Raw genomic sequence first — 18,159 nt, forward strand, 5'->3', positions numbered from 1 at the left:
GACCTGCGCACCTATGAGGATGGGGCCCTACCTTAAAATCCCCGATCCGGCTGGGAATCGAATCCGGCAGGTCTTGTATAAAAGGCCAGCGTGCCATGGAGTCAGACTACCTATGATTCATCTGAATAGATACTCGGTTTTCCCAAATCCGTAGACCTTTTCACCTGTTGGGATATCTTTCGCAGATGTTCTTAAAACACCTCGTAATTTGTTGTACGTTCCTGATCGTCTTACAGAACACCACGTTAGTCTGGTAGTTTTCTACATTGAATTACATTAATGGTTTTAGGAAACGTTGGATATCATTTTAACACTCCTTACTTTCCCTGACGTTGCATTTTACCAGTACTGCGTATTTAGCGTGCTTCACCTTTCACTATTCACTGCCCATTTATTAAACAATCAAGTTAAAACGTTAAAATGAAAGAACGAAGAATTAACACAAACTATGATGATATGACACGCCACTCTGAAGATAAGATATTAACTTTAGCACTTTTCATACACAAAACACGTCGTCTCACCACAGCACAAAGCAACGAAAGAAGGTTTGAGAGAAACGTAAGGTTCTTTAGATCTCCGTGATTTTTTTTTTTTTTTTCATCTTCTGTAACATAATGACAGATAGACATAAGCAAATCGCTACTGATACGAGAGCAGGAGATAATGAGAGTCCGTTTCGGTTTCGTTACTGGGATGCGAGCACCAGCCCATACTATTTCACTGCTATACAAGAAACTGCTAAACCCAATGTGCTGATTCTTTTCCAAAAATACATTCAAGTCGTCATTAATATTTTTCACCCTCTATCTAATTTTTCATTAAAATATGGGCTGAGAGATGATATAACCCTTTAACAGATCTGCCGTACTTATTCAGGGTACGGAGTGAAAAAAAATAAATCGCAGAGTAACATTCTGGAGTACAGATTTATTAAAAAATACCCTTTGGGTTTGAAAATCCCTTTCATTTTATTAAACCGTAAGGACCTTATCCAACACACTACTAGCATTCACTTATTACAAATGTTTCAGCCAAGCTGGGTAGCTCAGGTGGTAGAGCTCATGTTGACGGGTTCGATCCGGCTCTGTCCGGTAGTATTTGAAGGTGCTCAGATATGCCAGCCTCTTGTCGGTAGATTTATTGACGTTTTGAACAACTCCTGTGGGTCAGTCTTGCGGTACCTTGGCGTCTCCAAAACCGTAGAAGTAGGTAGTAGGACGTAAAACCAATAACATGTTTCAACTGGATGCGACAGCTATTTAGGTAATTACGGGGTTGTATGTATTAAGACACGCACAACATTTCTAAAAAAATACGATATTTCCTTATGTTAATTTTTGCCGCCTCCATTAAATGGTCCTTGAGTCTTGGAAATGGCCACATCAGAAGAGGCCTTTAGTGTTACATTATTATATAATACTACATGGTTCAGTAAGATGCAACATTCCTTTCTTATTGGAGGTTTGTTAATTGTAGCAGGAAATATACCGCATTATTCCCCAAATCACTAGCTATGAATACGTTTTATTCGAGATGATCTTAGTTCGAATCTCTTGCGTTCTTCCTCTGCGATTTAAGAGCTTGTGTACCGCTGCGATACCGTTCAGCTGGTTTTCTTCTCAGGTCGGCGGATGCAGAGTGTGTCTCGGCACACAAGTGGCTACCGCTGGTCCGCGGCACTCCGACCGGCCAACCGAGCAGAAGAGGGGTGGCCTCAGCTATACCGTGGCTCTACGTCCCTGTATGCGGGAGAAGTAGTGGTGCCCACCGTCGGCTGTCCTGAAAATGGTTTTCCGTGGTTTCCCATTCCCCTGCACTAAGACCAATGCCGGGACAGTTCCTAGTATATGACACGGCCGCCAACCCTCTCACCTTCTCCGCTACAAATCTCCTTGCCTGAGAGACGGCGTCACCATCTAGGAAGTCCGCATCCCCTTCCATGGAAAGAATGAAAACATTTAGTTGTATTATTATTAATATTATTAGTAGTAGTAATAGTAGTAGTAGTAGTACTTTCTCATCTACGTCCAGATGTAGCCCATGACCTTCTCATTGATGTCGTAATGCCTCCCGCGGAGTTCATCATCAAGGGCACAAAACAAATAAAAGTCAGATGCTGCAAGATTCGGGCTGTAGGGTAGTTGAAGAATAACTTTTTTGCAACGTGTTTAACGTCGCACTAACACTTCGAAGTTTTTCGGCGATATCAGGATGGAAAAGGGTTAGGATTACAAAGGTATCGGCCGTGGCCTTAATTGTCAGCCCCAGCATTTGGCTGGTGTGAAAATAGGAAACCACGGAAAACCATCTTCAGGGCTGCCGACGGTGGTATTCGAATCCACTCTCTTCCGAATGCAAGAGGGAGAACAGTCCACCCAAGTTTTGTGATTGCTTCACGGGTGCACAGCCTGTGTGTGGCCTTGCTTTGTCATGTTGAAGGAGGATAGTGTTGACATCTCTAGGGGGACGAGCACACTGATTTATAGCCTTTTCAGTTTTTCAAATTCTCAGCGTAAGCATCCAAGGTTATTGTGTGACCAGCTGGCAATGTGTCGATCAGAATCTCTCCTTCAGAACCACAGAACACTGAGGCCATAACCTTTGCAGTTGAGGGTCCTGACTTGAAATCGTGTGACGCCCATCTATTGACAGTCGTTTGGTCTCAGGCTCAAAATGTTTCATCTTTTGTGACAAATCATCAGCCTGGTGATGTTCAAGCAACCCTGCACAAATAGTCCTCCTTTGTTCCTTACTGTCAGTTAGCCACCTAGGGACCCACTTGGAACAAACATTTGAATATCTTAAGCGGTGGATAATTGTGTTGGCAGTACCCACAGAGCTGTCAAGTAACCACTTCCTTGGTTGTTATTCGCCTACCGTCCGGAATAAGCCCGTCTGCGCGTTGAACAGTCGCCGGTGTCACAGCTCCATGCGGCAGTCCCGAACGTTGATCTGAGATTATACCTCGTTGTGAGGCCGATTCTCTGCTTACTCAACGACCGACTGTATTATCCGTTGCCTGATCTCCATAAACACCTGTTAAGAGCCTGTGAATGTTTATAACGGTCTCCTGCTCCACAAAAGAAATTCTACCACAACTCTCCGTTTGTATGTACTTCATGCGCAGTAGCCATTTACAACAAAAGTGTCTTGTTACCATCGCAACCACAAGGTGAAAACTTCATGGCATTGCCAAGGAAGGTGTGTAGTTAGTTGCTGTATATACAATTTGGTTCTTCTCCGACATCTCATTTCACAACAAGAAAGATGTGCGTTACTTTTTGAACCGGCTTAGAACTATTCACCTATATTTCAGTATTCAATATTTATGAATGTTTAGCAGCAGCACGCGATGACAAGGACAACGCTAAGGCCCGGTTTCATCAACACATGTTAAATATATATTAACAAGTAGTTAGTTAATACGGAGTTAGAAATTTAACATCTTGTTAGGTTTCTTGCGTTTCATCAAACTTTTTTTGTGAAATGTTAACTAATCGTCTGTTAACTCTCCCAATATTGCGAACTGGTGCGAATTAAGGAGGCAGTGGTACGAAAATGCTGTTTTACAACGCGCTCCGATACGCTTTTGTTTGAGCACAGCTGTAAAATATGGCGCGTGAAGTGAAACGGAATCGTAGTTCTAATCTTTCCTTCTTCGAAAAAGAGTTGTTAGTTGAATTAGTAAATATATATAAGTTATTGAGTGCAAGCGCACAGATGGCTTGACGATAAAATAAAAGGACGAGGCGCGGGAAAAGTCCGCGAGGGTTTCAATGGGGTAAACAGGTACTTTTTTTTAGTGGGTATCCGCTGTCACCTAACAAAATCACTTCGTTAATTGTCCTACTTCAAACTGTGCTCCGATATGGGAGTTATTAAATATTGTATTGTCGTGTGCAGAACCAGACCACCTAGCAAGTATATCCCTGATTTGGAGGTTAGGCTCACTAATCACCTGAACATTAACATTAACTGAGAAATATCCCTTTCGATTACGATATATTTCGGCCCAATTGCCTCCAGGTGATTGGATTCTTACATGTGTGCAATATATTGCACGTAGAACAAACACCAGGAAAACGACTTATTTCATAGAAGTCGCGGATAATTTGCTGACGCTCTTCTACTGAAGGGAATGTTATATACCTCCTTCTCATGGATGCTATTGCTGCAGACAATCGACAAACAACTCTATTAACAGTGGCTTTAGAAATTCCAGCATTGTCCCGGCCATTATGCGAAAATAACCAGTACGGTAGCAAAAACTCGTAATATTATCAGTACCTGCAACATTGGAGAAAGAGGTAAGTTTCTCTTCGTAGGATATTCTAACCTCACTTGAATTTCGTCAACAACCTTAGCAAGGACTGTTTTCGATAACCTGTGTCTATGAAGAAATTTCGGATCCGTCAAATTTTCAAAGTCATTACGTCGCTGAACTCTTCTTCGATCAGGATTGTTTTGTAAAAGATCTAAATAGAGCAATTCCGCCTCGAAAGCGAAATTCACAGCAGCCATTTTGGAACAGGTTGCTAAATGCTAATGTTAGCCATTTAACATTGGAAATGGCTGATGTTAACTTTAATACGCAGTTTAACATTTGTTGATGAAACGCAAATTTTCTTAAATCGTATGTTAAAATGATTTAACACTTTGTTAAGTACTAACATGTGTTGATGAAACCGGGCCTAACTGGACTAATTCTTCATTTCCCCATTAGTCCCAAACTTTATACGACGGGTGATAATGGAACTGTGGAGATCTAAACAGCCTTCGCGTTGTGGACTCAAGGGATTATTGTAATACGACAATATTTTAAACTGTAGCGTAACCAGGATTGGCCTGTGGGGGGAGTGGGGGGAATGTAGGTAGAAAATGATGATGGAACACAGTGAAGGTGCTTGTGCGTGTGTGGTGCACGCATGCATGAGTGGCATTATAAGGGCACTAATACAAGTGAATTCTGTTGTTGTTCAGATTGCAGTGCACTACAAAATCTTACATTTTTAAAGAAGACCGAGCTAGTTGGCCGTGCGTTTAGGGTCGCGTAGCTATGAGTTTGCATTCTGAGGGGTGGCAGGTTCGAATCCTATCGTCGTCAGCCGTTAAGATGGTTTTCCGTGGTTTCCCATTTTCACACCAGGCAAATGCTGGTGCTGTACCTTAATTAAGCCCGCGGTCACTTCCTTTCCACTTCTAGCCCTTTCCTATCTTATCGTCGCCATAAGACCTGTCTGTGTCGGTACGATGTAAAGAAAATTATTTGATTTATATGAAATACACTGACTGACAGAGCAAATGCAACACCAAGAAGGAGTGGTCAGAACTTTATGCCAATTGCAGGGTAGACTGACGTCACTGAGGTATGCTCATGATGTGAAATGCGCCGCTGTGCTGCGCACGTAGCGAACGATAAATGGGACACGGCGTTGGCGAATGGCCCACTTCGTACCGTGATTTCTCAGCCGACAGTCATTGTAGAACGTGTTGTCGTGTGCCACAGGACACGTGTATAGCTAAGAATGCCAGGCCGCCGTCAACGGAGGCATTTCCAGCAGACAGACGACTTTACGAGGGGTATGGTGATCGGGCTGAGAAGGGCAGGTTGGTCGCTTCGTCAAATCGCAGCCGATACCCATAGGGATGTGTCCACGGTGCAGCGCCTATGGCGAAGATGGTTGGCGCAGGGACATGTGGCACGTGCGAGGGGTCCAGGCGCAGCCCGAGTGACGTCAGCACGCGAGGATCGGCGCATCCGCCGCCAAGCGGTGGCAGCCCCGCACGCCACGTCAACCGCCATTCTTCAGCATGTGCAAGACACCCTGGCTGTTCCAATATCGACCAGAACAATTTCCCGTCGATTGGTTGAAGGAGGCCTGCACTCCCGGCGCCCGCTCAGAAGACTACCATTGACTCCACAGCATAGACGTGCACGCCTGGCATGGTGCCGGGCTAGAGCGACTTGGATGAGGGAATGGCGGAACGTCGTGTTCTCCGATGAGTCACGCTTCTGTTCTGTCAGTGATAGTCACCGCAGACGAGTGTGGCGTCGGCGTGGAGAAAGGTCAAATCCGGCAGTAACTGTGGAGCGCCCTACCGCTAGACAACGCGGCATCATGGTTTGGGGCGCTATTGCGTATGATTCCACGTCACCTCTAGTGCGTATTCAAGGCACGTTAAATGCCCACCGCTACGTGCAGCATGTGCTGCGGCCGGTGGCACTCCCGTGCCTTCAGGGGCTGCCCAGTGCTCTGTTTCAGCAGGATAATGCCCGCCCACACACTGCTCGCATCTCCCAACAGGCTCTACGAGGTGTACAAATGCTTCCGTGGCCAGCGTACTCTCCGGATCTCTCACCAATCGAACACGTGTGGGATCTCATTGGACGCCGTTTGCAAACTCTGCCCCAGCCTCGTACGGACGACCAACTGTGGCAAATGGTTGACAGAGAATGGAGAACCATCCCTCAGGACACCATCCGCACTCTTATTGACTCTGTACCTCGCGGTGGTCCTACGTCCTACTGAGTCGATGCCGTGCGCATTGTGTAACCTGCATATCGGTTTGAAATAAACATCAATTATTCGTCCGTGCCGTCTCTGTTTTTTCCCCAACTTTCATCCCTTTCGAACCACTCCTTCTTGGTGTTGCATTTGCTCTGTCAGTCAGTGTATGTAAGGCTACTTATTGTGTACACTGGTATTTTTACATCTAATTCTGTATTTATAATAGAGTTGTGACTTTAAGAGAACTGGGAAACCCATAAGGTTGTGTATAAAATTTGAGTTATATTATTATTATCTACGTAAGTTTTGTGCAGTAATAAGCGTGTATAATATTGCACAAGTACCTATTTTTTCCTGCATTTCAAGTTTGCAACTTATGTACTTACCGAAAATATAATTAAATTTCCAGGTTCTTTGAAATCATTTAAGAAAAGACTAGGCTGACAATTCATTGGGAATCTCCCACCTCCGCGACAGCTCTGAATACAGATCATTGATGATTGTGTGTACAAATATTTTTCATCTAACTTATGGAGTTCTCACTGTTGGGCGGAGGCTTTGTAACATCAAAACTTGACCTATGCTGTGCGTTTAGGGTCGCGTAGCTATGAGCTTGCATTCGGCGGCTGGTGGGTTCGAGTTATGTCTCTGAGTGTTTATTTTGTTTATTTTACTTTTTGTAAAATTTCCATGGCGGGGTCTAACTCGCAGTAAACCCTCTTGGCTACGCCCCTGATTTTAAAATTTTTATATTACAGATTTCTGTATAAATAGGCGGCTTATAAGAAGGTGCCAGATAATGGTGGAATTTTGAGGATGTAACCAGCCCTCATGTTGATGACGCTCAATCATGAACATCTACTTCAGGGACCATTGTGGTGTGACGGTTGAAATTAAGCACTCCTGTAGGCTACCAATTTTTAGATTTATAACAAAAAGCCATGTGTAGGTGGGATTTAGAGGATTCAGTCAGTCTTTCGGACGAGGACTCAAAAATATCAACTTTTAGACGAGGGATTCTTTAAATGTAGCAGTATTGTGCAATATTTTTCATATTACACACACGTGGACATTTGTAACAAAATGCTAGGTGATGGTAAAATTTTGCGGACCCAACCAGCCTTTGGGCTGAGGACTAAGCTAATAATAACCTCAGACTAGGGACTATGTGATGCAAATATATCATATTTTTGATGTTATAGAATCCTATTTATTTTCACATGATTTAATATATGTGAGTACCTCGCCTTTGAAGGTACTTAATTGAAGCGATGGTATTAAGAGAGAGATAAAATTTGCACCACGCAGCAGAGCGATTTGACACTAGAAGGCTTCACATGGTTGGAGCCTCGGTACCTGTAAAGGTCACAGGGAGTATAAGACGGGTCCAGGGTCTGGCTGCCTGGGCCATTAATAGCTTACACACTGCGTGCATCGAGGCTTAAATGGGGAGATATACCCAGGGGGCATGGCTCGCCTGTGTGTGAGGCTGGAGCGAGGGTCTGCTTCCCTCAGGTGCACAGATCTTCTAAAGCTTCAGATTCACAGCACGGTAATGTTGAGTTACTTTGAGGGAAGGAAATCGGAGCAAGTAATGCGCAGAGAAAGTGTTATAGCGAACTGTTGGAAACAAATTCCTTGAAAATAATAATTCCTGGTCATGTAGATGATTTTTCCTGTTTGATTTACATCGCACCGACGCAGACATATTTTAGAGCGGCGATGGGGTAGAATGCTAGGATTAGGAAGGAAGCGACCGTCGCCTGAATTAAAATACAACCGCAGCATTCGCCTGGTGTAAAAACCAAGGAAAACCATCTTCTGGGGTTCGAACCTCGCAATATAAAGATAACATTGGAATTCATGACTACATAATTATGTAAATACCGGCTTATAGAAAGAGGAATTAGAGATTGGAATAATTTACCACGGGAGATTTTCGATAGGCTTCCAACTTCCTTGAAGTAATTTAAGGAAATAATAGGTAAATAATTAATAGGGAATCTGCCAACTGAGCGGTAGCTCTAAATGAAAATCCACTTCAGTGGTGCTTGATTGATTGATTGATTGATTGATTGATTGATTGATTGATTGATTGATTGATTGATTGATGAATGCCGATTAGCATAGCTTGGGTGGCTAGGCGGTTGCCTCGTTGGGTTCGCACCTAGTTGCCTGCACGTATCGAGCATCGGGTACAGTATATTTGATGTACTAATTGTTTATTTAAGGGGTTACTTGGTTGAGGCGGTACAGGCGTGCTCGGTTCACCCGGAAGGACGTGGGTTCGATTCCCCGTCAGGAAGTCGAAAAAATTAAGGAACGAGATTTCCATTTTCGTACGTGCACATGGTACTGAGGTTCACTCAGCCTACACCAAAAATGAGTACCAGGACGGTTCTAGAGATAACCACTCCACCCCACGAAGTGCCGAGGTTACGGATAGTGGAAACCTTTACCTTCCACACCTTCCGCGGCCTTCATGGCCTGTACGGAGATGTCTTTGGCTTAGAATTGTTTACGGTACAATGTATTGTCATTCCGCGCACAATAAACAAATTCGTATATATTACTAAGTTCCGTATGCAAGTAAATATAGCTCTAAATGTAAATAGTTAACTGGCTTAGAGTACATCCATCCGACTGCGAAAAATAGTTTATAGATTCGTTAGAGGATAATCGGTACACCTGAGAAATTACCTCTACATGCTCCGTTGCGATGCTTAAATATCTGTACAACTGTGGCAGCCGTTGTGACTTCTCCAACTCTTCACTGTGGCCAATTGAATGGAATGCCCACCATGAACTGCAGAATAGAGCCACGTCATGCTGTTCTGTTCCAGCATCCATTGTGGTAATAGGCACATGGTCAACCTAATTCGCTCAGTGTCCGCGTTTTTACCATCGTACGTCGATTACGAACCTACCAGATGGCCACATTACACGACCAAGCTAATGTCTGTGAGCAACACAATTTGGTGTACGTGTTATGGGCTTGTCTGCGAATATAAAAGTATAAGGAAATTTAACTGGTTGTAATTTGGAGTTAGGTTAGTCTACTTCCTTGAATGAATGGTCGGTATAGTGGCCATCGTTTCAGAGGGTCCTGGGTTCCATTCGCAGCCCGGCCGGTGATTTTAGCCGCGTCGCATTGATGTCTCTGGCTTGCATGGTGAGTGTTTTCCGTACTACACATCTTTACACACAACATACCACACTTCTATCCACCACCACAAATATATATAACGATTAATTATAATCCTCCTTGCCGAGCTGGCGCTACGAAGTGTATTTTGCTGTAGACTAAGTCCACTTGTGTTAAACTCAGATCGCACCCACCTGGCAGCAGAAGAATAATATGGAGTCAGTTGAATGCCTTACAGGCCTTTGTGCCATATAAAGAATAGGATATAACACAACGGAAGGACTCTCTTTCTCAGTTCGAAATGGCAAGAGAATCAAATCATATTTTCATATTTTCACCTTGCGAATGTGTGCGATACGCCCAAGGTCTCCCCACCAGATTACCAGCTGTTATCGTGCTGAGGCTCCACTTAAAATAACTTGATTCTCAAATAAGTGTATTAGCCCCACGCTTGGGTGTTAATACAATATAACTGTAATAATAATAATAATAATAATAATAATAATAATAATAATAATAATCATAATAATGGAGCAAATAGCCGGTCCCGCAGTGTAAAGGTAGCGTACTTTGCTCTTACCCGGAGGCCCCGTGATCGATTCTCGGCCAGATAAGGGATTTTTACCTGGATTTGAGGGTTTGTTCGAGGTCCACTCAGCCTGCGTGATTACAATTGAGGAGCTATCTGACGGTGAGATGGCGGCCCCGGTCTAGGAAAGCTAAGAATGACGGCCGAGAGGATTAGCCATGCTGATCACATGCAACCTCATAATCTGCGGGCTGAGCAGCGGTCGCTTGGTAGGCCAAGCCCCTCCGGGGCTGTTGCGCCATGGGGTTTGGTTGATAAGTCAATAGCGATCATTTCCATCAAGGAACCCTCTGATGAGCGATATAATTGAGGAATTACATGCCACACGGATTTCTCCACGAATAATCTACACAGGCCCCCAAAAAACAATTTGACGGTTTAGCAGATGAACTTAAGGGTTAAGGCACAGTCTAATATACACCGTCGCGAAGCTCCTTAGTAATGAAATGGCATCCTGTTATCAGGCGGAACGACACTAGCGCTCGTAGCGGCCAGCAAGCTCTAACTGTCCGGAACAATTCTCTACCCAACAGTTGAATGCACTTTCCCACGTAAATTATAAACTGTAACCACCTCGACAACTATATTAATCGTACATTTTAATAAAATACGTTGATACACTAGACTACAGCGTGGTAATAATACCGAAGGAAAACAACAATAGTTTATTTTCGAAGGAACAGCGTATCATACCACTGTAATTAAGGTCTTAGTAATTTTCGAAATCCTATTATTGAACTGAATTTGGTAATTTCACATACATCATAAAAATAGTAATGAACTATAAAACAATTCAAATAATATTCAAACATCTCAGGAACCTAAATGGCTGGATTTTGAGCTTTTTTGTTTTATGACACTGAAAACTTTCATTGCAATATATCACGAGGTAATTTAATCTTAGTTTCACAAATAATTTCAACACTAATGACTTAGTACCTTCACAGCATTAATGTCGAAAATCAGGTGTTAACATTAGGGAATTAATAGTATACTACATCGAAGTTAGCGAGCATACAGCCCATGTTCTCTCGGCTCCTCTGACAAACGCGCAAGTGGCTGGGCGGCTTATCAGCTTACATTTCGGAGATAGTGGGTTCGAACTCCACTGTCGCCAGCCCTGAAGATGGGTTTCCGTGGTTTACCATTGTCAAAACAGTCTGTACCTTAATTAAGGCCATGGTTTCTTCCTTCTCGCTCCAAGCCCTTTCCTATCCCACTGTTGCCAAAAGACCTATCTGACTCGGTGCAACGTATGACTGTGTGTTGTGCTCCTTTGAGACGGGCTAATCATCTCTTATCAATAACTTTCGGTTCGAAGAAATCTGCGGAGATTCCATACTAATTTCTTCTTCTCTGCTGACATAAACTGGCTGTCTCCAAAATGATTGGAACATAACGTGATGTTATTGTACAAATAGTTCACATTTTTCTTCAATAAATCATCCCCCCTACTATTTACAAGCAATTTTCTTGCCTTTCTTCCTTTCTTAATCCGTTTACCCTCCAGGGTTGGTTTTTCTTTCGGACTGAGTGAGCGATCCCACCTGTACCGCCTCTAGGGCAGTGTCCTGGAGCGTGAGACTTTGGTTCGGGCGATAAAACTCGGGAGGAGGGCCAGTAGCTCGCCCAGGCGGCCTCACCAGCTATGCTGAAGAGGGGCCTTGTGGGGGATGGAAAGATTGGAAGGGATAGGCAAGGGAGGTGGAAGGAAGCGACCGTGGCCTTAACTTACGTACCATCCCAGCATTTGTCGGGACAAGTGGGAAACCACGGAAAACGACTTCGAAGATGGCTGAGGTGGGAATCGAACTCCCTTCTACTCAGTTAACCTCTCGAGGATGAGTGGACCGCGTTCCAGCCCTCGTACCACTTTTCAAATTTCGTGGTAGAGCCGGGAATCAAACCCGAGCCTCCGGGTGGTGGTAGCTAATCACATTAACCACTACACAGAGGCGACAAGCAATTTTCTACACATTGAAAATCAAAACACCGCTACGTGTTAGAGGTTACGGTTGTATTAAAACGTTATTTAAGTTCATATCATTGGATGGATTTCACTACGAGTTACATTCCTGAATCAGTGATGAACGAAATGCCTACTTATCTGAAGTTAATTTCTGAATCTTCACAATATTGTTCTCTTATCCGAAAATTTAAACAGTAATTAAGGCTTTAATGTTCAGGATCTTTAGACAGCCTAAAGAATTTTAGCTCTGGTGTCTTCTTGTAACTGAGCAATTTATTGCGCCACACACACTTCCTTTCATAAATACCATGTCAATTTAATAGTAAACCGATCATCTATAATGTAATTACCTCACGCTTACCTCGCAAAACGTATACAACTTACACATCCCAGAAAACCGGCAGCTTGCTGGCCACGTGGAGCGCTGCAGTCGCATGGATGAAAAAAATAAGCCGAGCTTCGCGACTGTGTATATTAGACTGTGGTTAAGGTTTCATATGCTATTTCGTAGAATATGGATGTTTTGCGTCCTACAGTCCAGTTGAAGTTAAATAACGTTACACGTTACATTAATTTGGGTTTATGATATGTGAAAGGTGTGGTACCATGAGTATTGAAATATTTAATACCGTGACTTTTGGTAAGAATATGTGTTATCAGCTCATGTTGAAAGTTGATCTTTGTTGTTAATATGCATATTGAACGTTAATGGTTGCTGTTTTCTTCATGGCCACGCTACTATCTCTTTAATATTTTTGTCCTTTTTCACTTGCAATTCTAGTCTACCGGTACATGCTAAAAATGGGCAGTTCGGTGTACATCTTGCCTCTCAGAAATCCCGCATACGCAATGACTTTGTTGTTGAATTTATAAAGGGCACGGATGTGCGTCTCCTTCTGTTGTGTGTGTCCTCCGCGCCTACGATCTCCGCAGCTCGGCCGACACATGGACGTTTCCAGAGACCACGAGGCAGCCTGCAGTGCGCTGACGTGATCGTCGGTGACGTCAGCCAGCGCTATAATAGGAGCAACGTTTCTCGCCTCTCGAGGACTCCTACAGTGTCCAACGACCAGACTACACCGCAAGTCAGACACGGAGGTACCCTCTTAAAAATGTGCTCTGAACAGGTGGACTGATTCCTGGCCGTGAGGTTTCACCTCTGGACATTGCCTCATTCATCCTGCATCCCATAGCCACGTCGAGTACCCATCCAAGCATTCTGCTACTCACTCAAGTCCCTTATAGTGCTCCGACTCCAATCATAGCATTCTGCTATATATGAACACTAGACGCAAGTTCCTTGCAAGTTATACGCCACCTGTTAGCATTCTGCTAATACGAGCTCTCTCTACAAGTGCCACTTGTTATTATACATGACTGATAGTTTTCGACTATCAAGTTCTCTCATTTGAACAGACTGTCTCATCAAGACAAGATTGAATGTATATAGGAATCTCAATTTGTAAATATTATTCAGGCCCTCAGCCTACTACCTTATATTAACATTAGACGTGTGCAACTCAACAAGCTTCAAGAAAAGTTTCGTTCTATTTTATGTACATATTGTATAAATGTGTTGAAGCAATAAACTTTTATGTTGTGCCTTGTATACCAAGTTCCTTGTATACAACACCTTCCATCAAGGAACCAACGTTCTTTTAAATGTTGTGTACCTTTTATAAGGGCATATATGATCAGTGCCTGCTAAAATCGGGTGAAGGTGGTGGAATGGTCAATATATAGGATTCAGTACCAAGTTTTGAGCCTTTGAGTGTCTCGGATGATGTATTATAGTCAATAGCGGTGATTTCAATAGTCAAATAGTGCTGTTCTACCCCTAGGATTATATTTTAAGCGTATGCTATCCACCACTATAGAGCACCTCGTAGTTTCACCTGCTCAGAATTGATTCTGTAACAGAGAATAATGTACCAATTGCTGCCGTTTACCGGCTTTGAAATAAGCTTTGGTACACTGTCCTGCTTGCCTGCCTTTGTCTTGTCAGAATAATTGTAGACACGCGCCGTGGGTGTATTACGCACGTTGTTCGGTGCACGACGCCATTATACGCGGATACGCTTGTTGTATAGCAAGACTGTGTACACCTCACTCCGTATTGCTGTGTGCCTTGCATAATGCAAACAATAGATTGATGCCCACTGATGTAACATATTAGCAGTGAGGCGGAATAGAGTATCACTTGAACGAGAAGAGTCGGTGAGATCCGATAACGTGATTACTGCTACGTAATGTTTATGATACCCAGCTTAAGACATGATATTGTATTTAGTTGATGATAATATTCTACAACAATTATTCTGTGAAAAGTAGAATTTGTAATTCTATTAGCTGCATTGTTCTGAGCTGACAACTCACAACCGTCAGGAGAGTTTCTGAAAAATGTAACAATTGTGAATATCTCCGTTATTATTCCGCCTGCTCTAAAAGCGCATGGAACATAAAAGACTAGAAATTATATTTTTGACAGCTTTTATTATACACGTATACAGTTTTGCGATACCGGAAATATTAACGGAGAAATTCGACATTTCCCGTATTGACCTGTGTTGTTACTGTAAACTAATGAAATAATGTAGGCCAGTAGACTAGTCTACAGCCCAGCTATACCTGATCGAGAAATTCTGTTTGACCATTTTCCTGTGATCTCGTAAAATTGAACCGAACCTACTTTCGACTGTTATAAATTACCTAATACGAAACGAAACACATGAGGATAAATTTTAAAGGGTACAGATAAAATAATATTTTTATTTATTTAGATATTAGGAAAGAAGTAATGGAAGAAGGAGATATGGAAGAACGCCGAAGTATTACAAATAGGCTATATGTTATCGTAGCATAGTGATCAAGGCGCTGGCTTCGTTATGTAAGGTGCATGGGTTCGAGTCGCCTTCGGGCCTTCCTTTTATAAATGTACTTTTCTTCCCTTCTTTCGCTTCTCAGTGGTTTCTTAAAATGTCTTCTTTTATAGTTCTTAAATTTTTAACTCTTGATTTGACGTCGGTAGGTGATCTGCGCGTCGTGATGAGCATGAAATGATGATGAAGACGACACATAGACCCAGCCCCCTTGCCAGCGGAATTAACCAATTATGGTTAAAATTCCCGACCCTGTTGGGAATCGATCCCGGGACCCCTGTGACCAAAGGACAGCACGCTAACCATTTAGCCATGGAGCCGGATATTCGTCATGCTGATCATGCGTGACGTAATCTGCAGGCCTTAGGACTGAGCAGCGGTCACTTAGTAGACCAAGGCCCACCAGACCGGTAGCGCCATGAGGTTTATTTGTTTGTTTATTGAACATATAGTTTCATTAGTAAGTAAACATTGACTAGTATCCAGAACCAACGATTACAATAAAATTGTCTCATCCAACAAAAACACATTGTGAAGCATATGGCCGGATGTTCTTTTTTTGATGCCAGCCCTAGGCCTATGTGGAGAGATTTATTCACTACTGCGAGTTGCTGTGGCATTTGGTAGAGCGATGTGCCGTTTGTATAATGAGAGGTATGTATTGAAACAAACACGAACGCTAAGTTCCCAAGTCAGGGAAATTAACCATACGCAGTTAAAATCGCCGTTCTAGCCAGGCGTTGAATCTGGGATCCTATGAACCGAAGGTCGCTATGTGACAATTAAGCCAAGTCGCCGAACTATTATACAGCTATTTTCTTCTATTAACACATCGAAGGTTTCCGGCGATGGAAGGATGGGAAAAGAGCTAGGACTGGGAAAGTAGCGACCGTGGCCTTAATTAAGGTACAGCCCCAGGATTTGCCTGGTGTAAAACTTGGAAACTACGGAAAATCATCCTCAGGACTGCCGACGGTAGAATTCGAACCCACTTTCTCCCGTTTGCAAGCTCACAGTTACGCGACCCTAACCGCACGGCCAACTCTTCCGCTCTGTTATAGAGTATGTTGTGGTTGGCACGCAATTTTTATTATTAAGGATTCGTTCGTTTCAGTCTACATAGGTCTACGCCTAAATCTTTCTTTTCTTCATTTAATGTTACTGTTTTAATACTATTCAACCTCATTCAGCATTATTTCAAATTTTACTCTTTTGTTATTTTGTTTTGTTTCAGTAACCCTATCAAAATAAACTGAGTAATTCTCTTGTTATGTTCACCGTTGTGCATGTTGTTGGCGAAATAAAGGAGAAATTAAAAAACACATTCACTTTTAGAAATAATTGTATTCGTCAAAAGTTAGTCTCTGTGTAGAACATATTTTTTTACATGTGTTCTCATATTCGTGGGCTTTTACTTGGCGTTATAAACAATACGTGAACTAGAGTGTTGCACGCAGGTTACAATGGTTTGCGGTAGGCGGGTCCTCAGGAAGTTGTTTGCAGCAGTTGACTACTGTTACTGTTTATGGGGTCAGCCGTTGCGTGTTGGATCTTTATGCCATTTGTTACTCTATGTCAAATGACTTCGGCGTCGTCGTTGACTATTGTGCTTCTACGAACTCATTATTCGCTGATGCCATTAACTCATGACGGATGGCTCAAAATGGAATGCTTCAGGAAAGCTGTAGTGTATAATTTTCTGACTTATTTCACTTTGCTAGCTAGTTTCAGTATGAATTATTTTTTTTAATCTTTTCATAAATAAGGCTGTTTTGTTGAGTGAGTAATCAGAATTCACTTCGCAACAGCTAAATCAAATACAGCTCCGAGCATCTTTCACTTCAACCATGCAACAATACTGTGAAACTGGGAGTTAATCTTTGTTTTTACTCCTGAGAACCGTGGCTGACAGATAACTTGTAGAACGTATTCAATTTCTGTATATTCGTTTCAGAGTACTACACTCCAAATAGAATGATCAGCTTGGATTCACGACCTTGACACTATGACGTGAAGAAACGCGCGGAGTACCTGTTTGTATTTCATTGTGTGTTCTCCAACTCATCATCATCATCGAGGGGAAAATTGAAGGAAAACGATGTATGGGAAGACGGAGAAATTCCTGGCTTAAAGACCTGCAGCGCTGGTACAGACGAACTCCCATTGATATCTTTCAAGCCGCTGTTTCGCGAGTTACCACAATAAATTACTGTAGATCGCCAACCTTAGGGAGATGGCGTCCTAAGAACAAACTCTTATGTCAACAGCAACAACAGCAACAACTCTCTCTAGCTCTCTTTCTCTTTACACATTTCGTTATACATCGCTTGGGTATTTTTCACGCCTTATTACGAAATGAGCCAACGGCCGTAGCCGTGTTGAAACACCGGATCCCGTGAGATCTCCATGCTATAAGGTCTTCGAAAGATTGCTTGCTTAAATTCTTAATTGAGGTTTCCGCATGCTTCGCTTCACGCACTCATTACAATGCGAAGAATCTACAATAAATGCATATTATTACCATTGGAATGTATTCAAGATCAACGAGGAGCGAATAAACACCGTTCGGCATACAAATGACATCGTGATACAATACTTGATGACACTTTAGAAGACCTTCAAATCCCTTTTTAGAGCGATAATGATTTATTTAGTGTATGGCATTACACAAGGAAGAAAAACAACAATACATACAAAGTACTATAAATACAAGTAAAAGGACAATAACAAATCATACATACATATATTTAATAATAATAATAATAATAATAATAATAATAATAATAATAATAATAATGAGCCTCCGTGGCTCAGGCGGCAGCGCGTCGGCTTCTCACCGCTGGATACCGTGGTTCAAATCCCGGTCAATCCATGTAATATTTGTGCTGGACAAAGCGGAGGCAGGACAGGTTTTCGCCGAGTACTCCGGTTTTCCCTGTCATCTTTCATTCCAGCAACACACTCCATTAACAATTCGTGTCATCTGTCAATCACTTATCATTGCCCCAGAGGAGTGCAACAGGCTTCGGGGCACATTTTCCTAATCTCGTCGCTAAATGGAGGCT

Source organism: Anabrus simplex, chromosome 1, assembly GCF_040414725.1.
Source record: "Anabrus simplex isolate iqAnaSimp1 chromosome 1, ASM4041472v1, whole genome shotgun sequence".
Classification (NCBI taxonomy): domain Eukaryota; kingdom Metazoa; phylum Arthropoda; class Insecta; order Orthoptera; family Tettigoniidae; genus Anabrus; species Anabrus simplex.